Source organism: Argiope bruennichi, chromosome 11, assembly GCF_947563725.1.
Source record: "Argiope bruennichi chromosome 11, qqArgBrue1.1, whole genome shotgun sequence".
NCBI lineage: Eukaryota > Metazoa > Arthropoda > Arachnida > Araneae > Araneidae > Argiope > Argiope bruennichi.
The window spans coordinates 64,772,134-64,788,740 of record NC_079161.1 but is presented as its reverse complement, the minus strand read 5'-3'; positions in this window follow the sequence as shown (position 1 = coordinate 64,788,740).

Genomic DNA, 16,607 nt, shown 5'->3' with positions numbered 1-16,607 from the left:
TCATTACTAACAAATAACTAATTAAAATTAAGGAACTATTCCAATTTCTCGCCGCAGATAAAGGTGTAATCACAGTTTCTTAACATTATTATAATTATTAGATCTTTTAAAAACTTGTCAATATGATGAGGTTGATTAGTGAATGGGGTTGAATATTCGTTCATGTTAATAGAAGCAATAATAAATTTTTAAGCTGTGCCTTTTCATGAAACTCTATTATCGTCATTTTTAACGTAACTTGTAACAGCCCAACACGTCAGCAAATTCTCTGAAATGATTGGACTGGAAGCTTTTACTCTGAGCAGTTGTTATGTTCATTGGGCATTCAGATCTGGAAGTCCACCAATGCATCAAGGTGCGAACAGTTGTCTCCGTAGTTATGAAGGGTGTTGGAATCACCTCTGGTCATCTAGTAAACCTATGAATGATGTTTATATAAAATTAATTTCCATTAGAATGAGGTTGTATAATCTCGTAAACCAAAGGATGTTGAATAGTGAACTTGCTTTTTATATTAGGGAATACTGATATAGGAAATATTTAAACAGAATCTGTTCTTTTCATGAAACTTCTCTCCTTACGTTTTTTCTTCCATCCGGCCAATAAATTGAGCCTCATTACTAACAAATAACTAATTAAAATTAAGGAACTATTCCAATTTCTCGCCGCAGATAAAGGTGTAATCACAGTTTCTTAACATTATTATAATTATTAGATCTTTTAAAAACTTGTCAATATGATGAGGTTGATTAGTGAATGGGGTTGAATATTCGTTCATGTTAATAGAAGCAATAATAAATTTTTAAGCTGTTCCTTTTCATGAAACTCTATTATCGTCATTTTTAACGTAACTTGTAACAGCCCAACACGTCAGCAAATTCTCTGAAATGATTGGACTGGAAGCTTTTACTCTGAGCAGTTGTTATGGTCATTGGGCATTCAGATCTGGAAGTCCAACAATGCATCAAGGTGCGAACAGTTGTCTCCGTAGTTATGAAGGGTGTTGGAATCACCTCTGGTCATCTAGTAAACCTATGAATGATGTTTATATAAAATTAATTTCCATTAGAAGGAGGTTGTATAATCTCGTAAACCAAAGGATGTTGAATAGTGAACTTGCTTTTTATATTAGGGAATACTGATATAGGAAATATTTAAACAGAATCTGTTCTTTTCATGAAACTTCTCTCCTTACGTTTTTTCTTCCATCCGGCCAATAAATTGAGCCTCATTACTAACAAATAACTAATTAAAATTAAGGAACTATTCCAATTTCTCGCCGCAGATAAAGGTGTAATCACAGTTTCTTAACATTATTATAATTATTAGATCTTTTAAAAACTTGTCAATATGATGAGGTTGATTAGTGAATGGGGTTGAATATTCGTTCATGTTAATAGAAGCAATAATAAATTTTTAAGCTGTTCCTTTTCATGAAACTCTATTATCGTCATTTTTAACGTAACTTGTAACAGCCCAACACGTCAGCAAATTCTCTGAAATGATTGGACTGGAAGCTTTTACTCTGAGCAGTTGTTATGGTCATTGTGCATTCAGATCTGGAAGTCCACCAATGCATCAAGGTGCAAACAGTTGTCTCCGTAGTTATGAAGGGTGTTGGAATCACCTCTGGTCATCTAGTAAACCTATGAATGATGTTTATATAAAATTAATTTCCATTAGAAGGAGGTTGTATAATCTCGTAAACCAAAGGATGTTGAATAGTGAACTTGCTTTTTATATTAGGGAATATTGATATAGGAAATATTTAAACAGAATCTGTTCTTTTCATGAAACTTCTCTCCTTACGTTTTTTCTTCCATCCGGCCAATAAATTGAGCCTCATTACTAACAAATAACTAATTAAAATTAAGGAACTATTCCAATTTCTCGCCGCAGATAAAGGTGTAATCACAGTTTCTTAACATTATTATAATTATTAGATCTTTTAAAAACTTGTCAATATGATGAGGTTGATTAGTGAATGGGGTTGAATATTCGTTCATGTTAATAGAAGCAATAATAAATTTTTAAGCTGTTCCTTTTCATGAAACTCTATTATCGTCATTTTTAACGTAACTTGTAACAGCCCAACACGTCAGCAAATTCTCTGAAATGATTGGACTGGAAGCTTTTACTCTGAGCAGTTGTTATGGTCATTGGGCATTCAGATCTGGAAGTCCACCAATGCATCAAGGTGCAAACAGTTGTCTCCGTAGTTATGAAGGGTGTTGGAATCACCTCTGGTCATCTAGTAAACCTATGAATGATGTTTATATAAAATTAATTTCCATTAGAAGGAGGTTGTATAATCTCGTAAACCAAAGGATGTTGAATAGTGAACTTGCTTTTTATATTAGGGAATACTGATATAGGAAATATTTAAACAGAATCTGTTCTTTTCATGAAACTTCTCTCCTTACGTTTTTTCTTCCATCCGGCCAATAAATTGAGCCTCATTACTAACAAATAACTAATTAAAATTAAGGAACTATTCCAATTTCTCGCCGCAGATAAAGGTGTAATCACAGTTTCTTAACATTATTATAATTATTAGATCTTTTAAAAACTTGTCAATATGATGAGGTTGATTAGTGAATGAGGTTGAATATTCGTTCATGTTAATAGAAGCAATAATAAATTTTTAAGCTGTTCTTTTTCATGAAACTCTATTATCGTCATTTTTAACGTAACTTGTAACAGCCCAACACGTCAGCAAATTCTCTGAAATGATTGGACTGGAAGCTTTTACTCTGAGCAGTTGTTATGGTCATTGGGCATTCAGATCTGGAAGTCCACCAATGCATCAAGGTGCAAACAGTTGTCTCCGTAGTTATGAAGGGTGTTGGAATCACCTCTGGTCATCTAGTAAACCTATGAATGATGTTTATATAAAATTAATTTCCATTAGAAGGAGGTTGTATAATCTCGTAAACCAAAGGATGTTGAATAGTGAACTTGCTTTTTATATTAGGGAATACTGATATAGGAAATATTTAAACAGAATCTGTTCTTTTCATGAAACTTCTCTCCTTACGTTTTTTCTTCCATCCGGCCAATAAATTGAGCCTCATTACTAACAAATAACTAATTAAAATTAAGGAACTATTCCAATTTCTCGCCGCAGATAAAGGTGTAATCACAGTTTCTTAACATTATTATAATTATTAGATCTTTTAAAAACTTGTCAATATGTTGAGGTTGATTAGTGAATGGGGTTGAATATTCGTTCATGTTAATAGAAGCAATAATAAATTTTTAAGCTGTTCCTTTTCATGAAACTCTATTATCGTCATTTTTAACGTAACTTGTAACAGCCCAACACGTCAGCAAATTCTCTGAAATGATTGGACTGGAAGCTTTTACTCTGAGCAGTTGTTATGGTCATTGGGCATTCAGATCTGGAAGTCCACCAATGCATCAAGGTGCAAACAGTTGTCTCCGTAGTTATGAAGGGTGTTGGAATCACCTCTGGTCATCTAGTAAACCTATGAATGATGTTTATATAAAATTAATTTCCATTAGAAGGAGGTTGTATAATCTCGTAAACCAAAGGATGTTGAATAGTGAACTTGCTTTTTATATTAGGGAATACTGATATAGGAAATATTTAAACAGAATCTGTTCTTTTCATGAAACTTCTCTCCTTACGTTTTTTCTTCCATCCGGCCAATAAATTGAGCCTCATTACTAACAAATAACTAATTAAAATTAAGGAACTATTCCAATTTCTCGCCGCAGATAAAGGTGTAATCACAGTTTCTTAACATTATTATAATTATTAGATCTTTTAAAAACTTGTCAATATGTTGAGGTTGATTAGTGAATGGGGTTGAATATTCGTTCATGTTAATAGAAGCAATAATAAATTTTTAAGCTGTTCCTTTTCATGAAACTCTATTATCGTCATTTTTAACGTAACTTGTAACAGCCCAACACGTCAGCAAATTCTCTGAAATGATTGGACTGGAAGCTTTTACTCTGAGCAGTTGTTATGGTCATTGGGCATTCAGATCTGGAAGTCCACCAATGCATCAAGGTGCAAACAGTTGTCTCCGTAGTTATGAAGGGTGTTGGAATCACCTCTGGTCATCTAGTAAACCTATGAATGATGTTTATATAAAATTAATTTCCATTAGAAGGAGGTTGTATAATCTCGTAAACCAAAGGATGTTGAATAGTGAACTTGCTTTTTATATTAGGGAATACTGATATAGGAAATATTTAAACAGAATCTGTTCTTTTCATGAAACTTCTCTCCTTACGTTTTTTCTTCCATCCGGCCAATAAATTGAGCCTCATTACTAACAAATAACTAATTAAAATTAAGGAACTATTCCAATTTCTCGCCGCAGATAAAGGTGTAATCACAGTTTCTTAACATTATTATAATTATTAGATCTTTTAAAAACTTGTCAATATGTTGAGGTTGATTAGTGAATGGGGTTGAATATTAGTTCATGTTAATAGAAGCAATAATAAATTTTTAAGCTGTTCCTTTTCATGAAACTCTATTATCGTCATTTTTAACGTAACTTGTAACAGCCCAACACGTCAGCAAATTCTCTGAAATGATTGGACTGGAAGCTTTTACTCTGAGCAGTTGTTATGGTCATTGGGCATTCAGATCTGGAAGTCCACCAATGCATCAAGGTGCAAACAGTTGTCTCCGTAGTTATGAAGGGTGTTGGAATCACCTCTGGTCATCTAGTAAACCTATGAATGATGTTTATATAAAATTAATTTCCATTAGAAGGAGGTTGTATAATCTCGTAAACCAAAGGATGTTGAATAGTGAACTTGCTTTTTATATTAGGGAATACTGATATAGGAAATATTTAAACAGAATCTGTTCTTTTCATGAAACTTCTCTCCTTACGTTTTTTCTTCCATCCGGCCAATAAATTGAGCCTCATTACTAACAAATAACTAATTAAAATTAAGGAACTATTCCAATTTCTCGCCGCAGATAAAGGTGTAATCACAGTTTCTTAACATTATTATAATTATTAGATCTTTTAAAAACTTGTCAATATGATGAGGTTGATTAGTGAATGGGGTTGAATATTCGTTCATGTTAATAGAAGCAATAATAAATTTTTAAGCTGTTCCTTTTCATGAAACTCTATTATCGTCATTTTTAACGTAACTTGTAACAGCCCAACACGTCAGCAAATTCTCTGAAATGATTGGACTGGAAGCTTTTACTCTGAGCAGTTGTTATGGTCATTGGGCATTCAGATCTGGAAGTCCACCAATGCATCAAGGTGCGAACAGTTGTCTCCGCAGTTATGAAGGGTGTTGGAATCACCTCTGGTCATCTAGTAAACCTATGAATGATGTTTATATAAAATTAATTTCCATTAGAAGGAGGTTGTATAATCTCGTAAACCAAAGGATGTTGAATAGTGAACTTGCTTTTTATATTAGGGAATACTGATATAGGAAATATTTAAACAGAATCTGTTCTTTTCATGAAACTTCTCTCCTTACGTTTTTTCTTCCATCCGGCCAATAAATTGAGCCTCATTACTAACAAATAACTAATTAAAATTAAGGAACTATTCCAATTTCTCGCCGCAGATAAAGGTGTAATCACAGTTTCTTAACATTATTATAATTATTAGATCTTTTAAAAACTTGTCAATATGATGAGGTTGATTAGTGAATGGGGTTGAATATTCGTTCATGTTAATAGAAGCAATAATAAATTTTTAAGCTGTTCCTTTTCATGAAACTCTATTATCGTCATTTTTAACGTAACTTGTAACAGCCCAACACGTCAGCAAATTCTCTGAAATGATTGGACTGGAAGCTTTTACTCTGAGCAGTTGTTATGGTCATTGGGCATTCAGATCTGGAAGTCCACCAATGCATCAAGGTGCGAACAGTTGTCTCCGCAGTTATGAAGGGTGTTGGAATCACCTCTGGTCATCTAGTAAACCTATGAATGATGTTTATATAAAATTAATTTCCATTAGAAGGAGGTTGTATAATCTCGTAAACCAAAGGATGTTGAATAGTGAACTTGCTTTTTATATTAGGGAATACTGATATAGGAAATATTTAAACAGAATCTGTTCTTTTCATGAAACTTCTCTCCTTACGTTTTTTCTTCCATCCGGCCAATAAATTGAGCCTCATTACTAACAAATAACTAATTAAAATTAAGGAACTATTCCAATTTCTCGCCGCAGATAAAGGTGTAATCACAGTTTCTTAACATTATTATAATTATTAGATGTTTTAAAATAGTCAATATGATGAGGTTGATTAGTGAATGGGGTTGAATATTCGTTCATGTTAATAGAAGCAATAATAAATTTTTAAGCTGTGCCTTTTCATGAAACTCTATTATCGTCATTTTTAACGTAACTTGTAACAGCCCAACACGTCAGCAAATTCTCTGAAATGATTGGACTGGAAGCTTTTACTCTGAGCAGTTGTTATGGTCATTGGGCATTCAGATCTGGAAGTCCACCAATGCATCAAGGTGCGAACAGTTGTCTCCGCAGTTATGAAGGGTGTTGGAATCACCTCTGGTCATCTAGTAAACCTATGAATGATGTTAATATAAAATTAATTTCCATTAGAAGGAGGTTGTATAATCTCGTAAACCAAAGGATGTTGAATAGTGAACTTGCTTTTTATATTAGGGAATACTGATATAGGAAATATTTAAACAGAATCTGTTCTTTTCATGAAACTTCTCTTCTTACGTTTTTTCTTCCATCCGGCCAATAAATTGAGCCTCATTACTAACAAATAACTAATTAAAATTAAGGAACTATTCCAATTTCTCGTCGCAGATAAAGGTGTAATCACAGTTTCTTAACATTATTATAATTATTAGATCTTTTAAAAACTTGTCAATATGATGAGGTTGATTAGTGAATGGGGTTGAATATTCGTTCATGTTAATAGAAGCAATAATAAATTTTTAAGCTGTGCCTTTTCATGAAACTCTATTATCGTCATTTTTAACGTAACTTGTAACAGCCCAACACGTCAGCAAATTCTCTGAAATGATTGGACTGGAAGCTTTTACTCTGAGCAGTTGTTATGGTCATTGGGCATTCAGATCTGGAAGTCCACCAATGCATCAAGGTGCGAACAGTTGTCTCCGCAGTTATGAAGGGTGTTGGAATCACCTCTGGTCATCTAGTAAACCTATGAATGATGTTTATATAAAATTAATTTCCATTAGAAGGAGGTTGTATAATCTCGTAAACCAAAGGATGTTGAATAGTGAACTTGCTTTTTATATTAGGGAATACTGATATAGGAAATATTTAAACAGAATCTGTTCTTTTCATGAAACTTCTCTTCTTACGTTTTTTCTTCCATCCGGCCAATAAATTGAGCCTCATTACTAACAAATAACTAATTAAAATTAAGGAACTATTCCAATTTCTCGCCGCAGATAAAGGTGTAATCACAGTTTCTTAACATTATTATAATTATTAGATCTTTTAAAAACTTGTCAATATGATGAGGTTGATTAGTGAATGGGGTTGAATATTCGTTCATGTTAATAGAAGCAATAATAAATTTTTAAGCTGTTCCTTTTCATGAAACTCTATTATCGTCATTTTTAACGTAACTTGTAACAGCCCAACACGTCAGCAAATTCTCTGAAATGATTGGACTGGAAGCTTTTACTCTGAGCAGTTGTTATGGTCATTGTGCATTCAGATCTGGAAGTCCACCAATGCATCAAGGTGCAAACAGTTGTCTCCGTAGTTATGAAGGGTGTTGGAATCACCTCTGGTCATCTAGTAAACCTATGAATGATGTTTATATAAAATTAATTTCCATTAGAAGGAGGTTGTATAATCTCGTAAACCAAAGGATGTTGAATAGTGAACTTGCTTTTTATATTAGGGAATACTGATATAGGAAATATTTAAACAGAATCTGTTCTTTTCATGAAACTTCTCTCCTTACGTTTTTTCTTCCATCCGGCCAATAAATTGAGCCTCATTACTAACAAATAACTAATTAAAATTAAGGAACTATTCCAATTTCTCGCCGCAGATAAAGGTGTAATCACAGTTTCTTAACATTATTATAATTATTAGATGTTTTAAAATAGTCAATATGATGAGGTTGATTAGTGAATGGGGTTGAATATTCGTTCATGTTAATAGAAGCAATAATAAATTTTTAAGCTGTGCCTTTTCATGAAACTCTATTATCGTCATTTTTAACGTAACTTGTAACAGCCCAACACGTCAGCAAATTCTCTGAAATGATTGGACTGGAAGCTTTTACTCTGAGCAGTTGTTATGGTCATTGGGCATTCAGATCTGGAAGTCCACCAATGCATCAAGGTGCGAACAGTTGTCTCCGCAGTTATGAAGGGTGTTGGAATCACCTCTGGTCATCTAGTAAACCTATGAATGATGTTAATATAAAATTAATTTCCATTAGAAGGAGGTTGTATAATCTCGTAAACCAAAGGATGTTGAATAGTGAACTTGCTTTTTATATTAGGGAATACTGATATAGGAAATATTTAAACAGAATCTGTTCTTTTCATGAAACTTCTCTCCTTACGTTTTTTCTTCCATCCGGCCAATAAATTGAGCCTCATTACTAACAAATAACTAATTAAAATTAAGGAACTATTCCAATTTCTCGCCGCAGATAAAGGTGTAATCACAGTTTCTTAACATTATTATAATTATTAGATGTTTTAAAAACTTGTCAATATGATGAGGTTGATTAGTGAATGGGGTTGAATATTCGTTCATGTTAATAGAAGCAATAATAAATTTTTAAGCTGTGCCTTTTCATGAAACTCTATTATCGTCATTTTTAACGTAACTTGTAACAGCCCAACACGTCAGCAAATTCTCTGAAATGATTGGACTGGAAGCTTTTACTCTGAGCAGTTGTTATGGTCATTGGGCATTCAGATCTGGAAGTCCACCAATGCATCAAGGTGCGAACAGTTGTCTCCGCAGTTATGAAGGGTGTTGGAATCACCTCTGGTCATCTAGTAAACCTATGAATGATGTTTATATAAAATTAATTTCCATTAGAAGGAGGTTGTATAATCTCGTAAACCAAAGGATGTTGAATAGTGAACTTGCTTTTTATATTAGGGAATACTGATATAGGAAATATTTAAACAGAATCTGTTCTTTTCATGAAACTTCTCTTCTTACGTTTTTTCTTCCATCCGGCCAATAAATTGAGCCTCATTACTAACAAATAACTAATTAAAATTAAGGAACTATTCCAATTTCTCGCCGCAGATAAAGGTGTAATCACAGTTTCTTAACATTATTATAATTATTAGATCTTTTAAAAACTTGTCAATATGATGAGGTTGATTAGTAAATGGGGTTGAATATTCGTTCATGTTAATAGAAGCAATAATAAATTTTTAAGCTGTGCCTTTTCATGAAACTCTATTATCGTCATTTTTAACGTAACTTGTAACAGCCCAACACGTCAGCAAATTCTCTGAAATGATTGGACTGGAAGCTTTTACTCTGAGCAGTTGTTATGGTCATTGGGCATTCAGATCTGGAAGTCCACCAATGCATCAAGGTGCGAACAGTTGTCTCCGCAGTTATGAAGGGTGTTGGAATCACCTCTGGTCATCTAGTAAACCTATGAATGATGTTTATATAAAATTAATTTCCATTAGAATGAGGTTGTATAATCTCGTAAACCAAAGGATGTTGAATAGTGAACTTGCTTTTTATATTAGGGAATACTGATATAGGAAATATTTAAACAGAATCTGTTCTTTTCATGAAACTTCTCTCCTTACGTTTTTTCTTCCATCCGGCCAATAAATTGAGCCTCATTACTAACAAATAACTAATTAAAATTAAGGAACTATTCCAATTTCTCGCCGCAGATAAAGGTGTAATCACAGTTTCTTAACATTATTATAATTATTAGATCTTTTAAAAACTTGTCAATATGTTGAGGTTGATTAGTGAATGGGGTTGAATATTAGTTCATGTTAATAGAAGCAATAATAAATTTTTAAGCTGTTCCTTTTCATGAAACTCTATTATCGTCATTTTTAACGTAACTTGTAACAGCCCAACACGTCAGCAAATTCTCTGAAATGATTGGACTGGAAGCTTTTACTCTGAGCAGTTGTTATGGTCATTGGGCATTCAGATCTGGAAGTCCACCAATGCATCAAGGTGCAAACAGTTGTCTCCGTAGTTATGAAGGGTGTTGGAATCACCTCTGGTCATCTAGTAAACCTATGAATTATGTTTATATAAAATTAATTTCCATTAGAAGGAGGTTGTATAATCTCGTAAACCAAAGGATGTTGAATAGTGAACTTGCTTTTTATATTAGGGAATACTGATATAGGAAATATTTAAACAGAATCTGTTCTTTTCATGAAACTTCTCTCCTTACGTTTTTTCTTCCATCCGGCCAATAAATTGAGCCTCATTACTAACAAATAACTAATTAAAATTAAGGAACTATTCCAATTTCTCGCCGCAGATAAAGGTGTAATCACAGTTTCTTAACATTATTATAATTATTAGATCTTTTAAAAACTTGTCAATATGTTGAGGTTGATTAGTGAATGGGGTTGAATATTCGTTCATGTTAATAGAAGCAATAATAAATTTTTAAGCTGTTCCTTTTCATGAAACTCTATTATCGTCATTTTTAACGTAACTTGTAACAGCCCAACACGTCAGCAAATTCTCTGAAATGATTGGACTGGAAGCTTTTACTCTGAGCAGTTGTTATGGTCATTGGGCATTCAGATCTGGAAGTCCACCAATCCATCAAGGTGCAAACAGTTGTCTCCGTAGTTATGAAGGGTGTTGGAATCACCTCTGGTCATCTAGTAAACCTATGAATGATGTTTATATAAAATTAATTTCCATTAGAAGGAGGTTGTATAATCTCGTAAACCAAAGGATGTTGAATAGTGAACTTGCTTTTTATATTAGGGAATACTGATATAGGAAATATTTAAACAGAATCTGTTCTTTTCATGAAACTTCTCTCCTTACGTTTTTTCTTCCATCCGGCCAATAAATTGAGCCTCATTACTAACAAATAACTAATTAAAATTAAGGAACTATTCCAATTTCTCGCCGCAGATAAAGGTGTAATCACAGTTTCTTAACATTATTATAATTATTAGATCTTTTAAAAACTTGTCAATATGATGAGGTTGATTAGTGAATGGGGTTGAATATTCGTTCATGTTAATAGAAGCAATAATAAATTTTTAAGCTGTTCCTTTTCATGAAACTCTATTATCGTCATTTTTAACGTAACTTGTAACAGCCCAACACGTCAGCAAATTCTCTGAAATGATTGGACTGGAAGCTTTTACTCTGAGCAGTTGTTATGGTCATTGGGCATTCAGATCTGGAGGTCCACCAATGCATCAAGGTGCGAACAGTTGTCTCCGCAGTTATGAAGGGTGTTGGAATCACCTCTGGTCATCTAGTAAACCTATGAATGATGTTTATATAAAATTAATTTCCATTAGAAGGAGGTTGTATAATCTCGTAAACCAAAGGATGTTGAATAGTGAACTTGCTTTTTATATTAGGGAATACTGATATAGGAAATATTTAAACAGAATCTGTTCTTTTCATGAAACTTCTCTCCTTACGTTTTTTCTTCCATCCGGCCAATAAATTGAGCCTCATTACTAACAAATAACTAATTAAAATTAAGGAACTATTCCAATTTCTCGCCGCAGATAAAGGTGTAATCACAGTTTCTTAACATTATTATAATTATTAGATCTTTTAAAAACTTGTCAATATGATGAGGTTGATTAGTGAATGGGGTTGAATATTCGTTCATGTTAATAGAAGCAATAATAAATTTTTAAGCTGTTCCTTTTCATGAAACTCTATTATCGTCATTTTTAACGTAACTTGTAACAGCCCAACACGTCAGCAAATTCTCTGAAATGATTGGACTGGAAGCTTTTACTCTGAGCAGTTGTTATGGTCATTGGGCATTCAGATCTGGAAGTCCACCAATGCATCAAGGTGCAAACAGTTGTCTCCGTAGTTATGAAGGGTGTTGGAATCACCTCTGGTCATCTAGTAAACCTATGAATGATGTTTATATAAAATTAATTTCCATTAGAAGGAGGTTGTATAATCTCGTAAACCAAAGGATGTTGAATAGTGAACTTGCTTTTTATATTAGGGAATACTGATATAGGAAATATTTAAACAGAATCTGTTCTTTTCATGAAACTTCTCTCCTTACGTTTTTTCTTCCATCCGGCCAATAAATTGAGCCTCATTACTAACAAATAACTAATTAAAATTAAGGAACTATTCCAATTTCTCGCCGCAGATAAAGGTGTAATCACAGTTTCTTAACATTATTATAATTATTAGATGTTTTAAAATAGTCAATATGATGAGGTTGATTAGTGAATGGGGTTGAATATTCGTTCATGTTAATAGAAGCAATAATAAATTTTTAAGCTGTGCCTTTTCATGAAACTCTATTATCGTCATTTTTAACGTAACTTGTAACAGCCCAACACGTCAGCAAATTCTCTGAAATGATTGGACTGGAAGCTTTTTCTCTGAGCAGTTGTTATGGTCATTGGGCATTCAGATCTGGAAGTCCACCAATGCATCAAGGTGCGAACAGTTGTCTCCGCAGTTATGAAGGGTGTTGGAATCACCTCTGGTCATCTAGTAAACCTATGAATGATGTTAATATAAAATTAATTTCCATTAGAAGGAGGTTGTATAATCTCGTAAACCAAAGGATGTTGAATAGTGAACTTGCTTTTTATATTAGGGAATACTGATATAGGAAATATTTAAACAGAATCTGTTCTTTTCATGAAACTTCTCTTCTTACGTTTTTTCTTCCATCCGGCCAATAAATTGAGCCTCATTACTAACAAATAACTAATTAAAATTAAGGAACTATTCCAATTTCTCGTCGCAGATAAAGGTGTAATCACAGTTTCTTAACATTATTATAATTATTAGATCTTTTAAAAACTTGTCAATATGATGAGGTTGATTAGTGAATGGGGTTGAATATTCGTTCATGTTAATAGAAGCAATAATAAATTTTTAAGCTGTGCCTTTTCATGAAACTCTATTATCGTCATTTTTAACGTAACTTGTAACAGCCCAACACGTCAGCAAATTCTCTGAAATGATTGGACTGGAAGCTTTTACTCTGAGCAGTTGTTATGGTCATTGGGCATTCAGATCTGGAAGTCCACCAATGCATCAAGGTGCGAACAGTTGTCTCCGCAGTTATGAAGGGTGTTGGAATCACCTCTGGTCATCTAGTAAACCTATGAATGATGTTTATATAAAATTAATTTCCATTAGAAGGAGGTTGTATAATCTCGTAAACCAAAGGATGTTGAATAGTGAGCTTCGTTTTTATATCAGGGAATTTTCATATAGGAAATATTTAAACAGAATCTGTTCCTTTTCATGAAACTTCTCTGAATTCTCCTCATGTGCACCCAATGAACTTAGCCTCATTACTAACAAATAACTAATAATAATTAAGGAACTATTCCAGTTTCTCGGCGCAGATAAAGGTGTAATCACAGTTTCTTAACATTATTATAATTATTAGATCTTTTAAAAACTTGTCAATCTGAGGAGGTTGATTAGTGAATGTGGTTGAATATCCGGTCACATTAATAGAAATAATAATATATTCTAAATCTGTATTGTTTTCATGAAATATCCTTGGTGAATCAAGGTTGTCTTTTGAGCCGCAGTTTTGCACTCCAACGTAATTTGTAACACACAACACCGCTTCATGTCTTGCATCTATAACCTACTGGTTATTTAACCAGTGTAATGAGCACAAAGTGGGAGAGACATCGAAAGACGCTCCTGTGCTATCCATCGCTGTGACTATCACACAAATATTTCGATGTTTGACATTTATTGATTACAATTTGGTAAGCGAAATTTAATATTGGATAAAAAAAAAAAACACGAGAGCATTGAGGTGGTTGTAATTCAAGTGGGAAATCGCATTTTCATTTCAAGCAAGCTATCAAGGAGAAACTGAAAACTTATGCTAGTCTACATAAAAAGACTTACAGTTTGTTTTTGATTAAAAAATTCATCGAAAAAAATAAAATCAAAATTATTGACAAAAAAAGGCTTTTAGAAATGAGTACAGAAATTAAAATAAAAACAGAAAAAATGAAATAGATGCAATTGCAAATAAGTGCTACCTACAAACACGAAAATAATACAAAAGAAGTATATATGTGTATATAACTACTCTTGGAAAGAATGTTCTTTAATTCTGAACAGATTTTAATTTTCTTCGAGATGACGAATCATTCTCTCAATTTTAATCCTAAATCCTTGTAAAGAGGCGACACTACGAAATCTAACTTGTTCTAGTTCAGATGTTGGCTTGGTCATGTGGAAGGAAGAAGTCCGGTTACATTTTGTTGCGTAGTGGATCGGAGTGACAGCAAGATTTTCGTTAGGGCAGAATGCATTTGGAATCGGCTTCAAACGGCGAAGATATGAGAGGAATGGCACATGGAATGTAAAGAAAGGAATATTTTTCCTTTTCCGGTTTCTTGGTTGTAGAAAAATTTTGACGGGAATACTGATTTAGAACACCGCGTATCTCCCACCTTTGTTCGGGATTCCCAGGAAAGATTGTCATGAATTCGATTCATCCTTTTCTTGAAATTCTCTTTAAAATATGTTTACATTTTCTAGATTTTTTATAGAAATTCTTTAACAACATGATATCCTTATTTTGATGCGCATTTACCTGGAGCTTATTCTTTAATGCAGCATGAAAAAAAATATCTAATTAATTCCAAAGATTACATTTTCAGTCAGTTAACGCAAAACACAATTGGTGTCGTTTACCTCTATTTTTATTTCTTCCCTTATGTTTGTGAAAATACCTGTCCCCCCGAAATAATATTTATTTTCCTCTAATTTAAAACATGAAAGAAAAAATAGATGATGAAGATCTTATACAATTTTACGGCACCAGGGGGCAATCTATTATGGTTCAAAAACGGACCTCCAAAATCGATCCTGGAAATTTGTTGAGTTTAGTTGTATTAAAAAGTACAGTTTTCTATGTATCGAAATTAGAGCAATAATTAAAATTTAAGCTCTGAACAATTTTTAAATTTTCTGTTTCACGGTGGATTTTAAATCATCGATATAATTATATTTATTATCCTCGTCGATTAAAATGTAAAATAGGTGTGTTAGTTATATACATAAAATGACGACATAAAATCAGTTTTAACTATTAGAAGTATTTAAATTTCTTAGATGGAGGAGCAAATTTCTCTTTAACATTATCTTTTTCCTTCTTTTATAATTAACTACATTTATAAAAAATATTCGTATCGTTTTTAAATTAATGTATGAAAAACAACCTATTAAATTGTTCTCTTCGTATAACACCTGTTTGTGCTATCAAAATGCATCATCATCATATCTATCCATAGTGCAAATACCATTAGCTACAAGTTCATTTACCGGTTCCATGATACCTTGTTTCAAGAATCTTTTCGTTCTCTTTGAACTCTTTTCTCCAAAGAAACCCCTGCTCCGTCTGGGGTTTTATAGAAGTAATATAATCTGCTTTAAGTGCTATTGAATGAACTGGAAGTGCCTAGGTATTAGTGCAATTATAGTTTAGATCACGAATCTGTGACCACTTCTCTATGTCACTTTATTATGTGGGCTTAATTTCTATTCTGAATACCCTTCGTCCAGTAGCTGGGGATGGGGATTAGGCACTTTCATTGAATTTCATGTGGTTATATAAGTCGTAGGAAAATCTCTCTTTGATGGACGCTGCACCCTCTAAGACCATATAATAACAACTTCCTGAGTTAATAATATTGAAACGACAGTCTTGTTAATGAGATGTTTCGCGCACCGCCAACCGTTCTCATTGTCTTAATTCTTTCGTTTCTTCCGTGTAATAAATTTGTAGTAACACTTGTTATATCGCTGTTAACTTTCCATTCTAGATATACAAGAGCCAATTTTTGGAAACTTTTAATGTATTGGAAATCCAGCATCTTAATTAAAGAATCTCCAGAGGCTGAAACAGAAATGATGTGAACTATGTGGCGAAATCAGATCAACAAACAGTAAAATGCAAAATTATGATTGAAAGTAAAAAAGAAAATCTTCTAACTATTCAGCTGATTATCACTGTACGTTGCGTACCAGCATGTGCTTTTCTTTGTGTTTTCTTGAAAACATGAATAGACATATAGATTAAGAAAATGCGGATGAACGTTTTAAAAACATAACTTACCAAAAATTAATAAGTAATTCATTATTATTTAATTGAATTATAAATCTCTTGATTTCTCTATCTAAATCTGAAAAATTTCTTTTTGTATAGTCCTTAACTTAAAATTCATGACATTCGTACACTCGTAAGTAATTTTCACTTTTCAATAACATGAAAAATTAATCAAAAATGTGGTATAAAATAAAATGAAAGCTTAGAGAATAATCGCTTATTTTCACAATGTCGATACACACGTGCAGTAGACATTTCATTTAGCCAGTGGTTGTTAGAGACAGGGACACGTTCTTACCGTTTCTTGCAAATTTGAT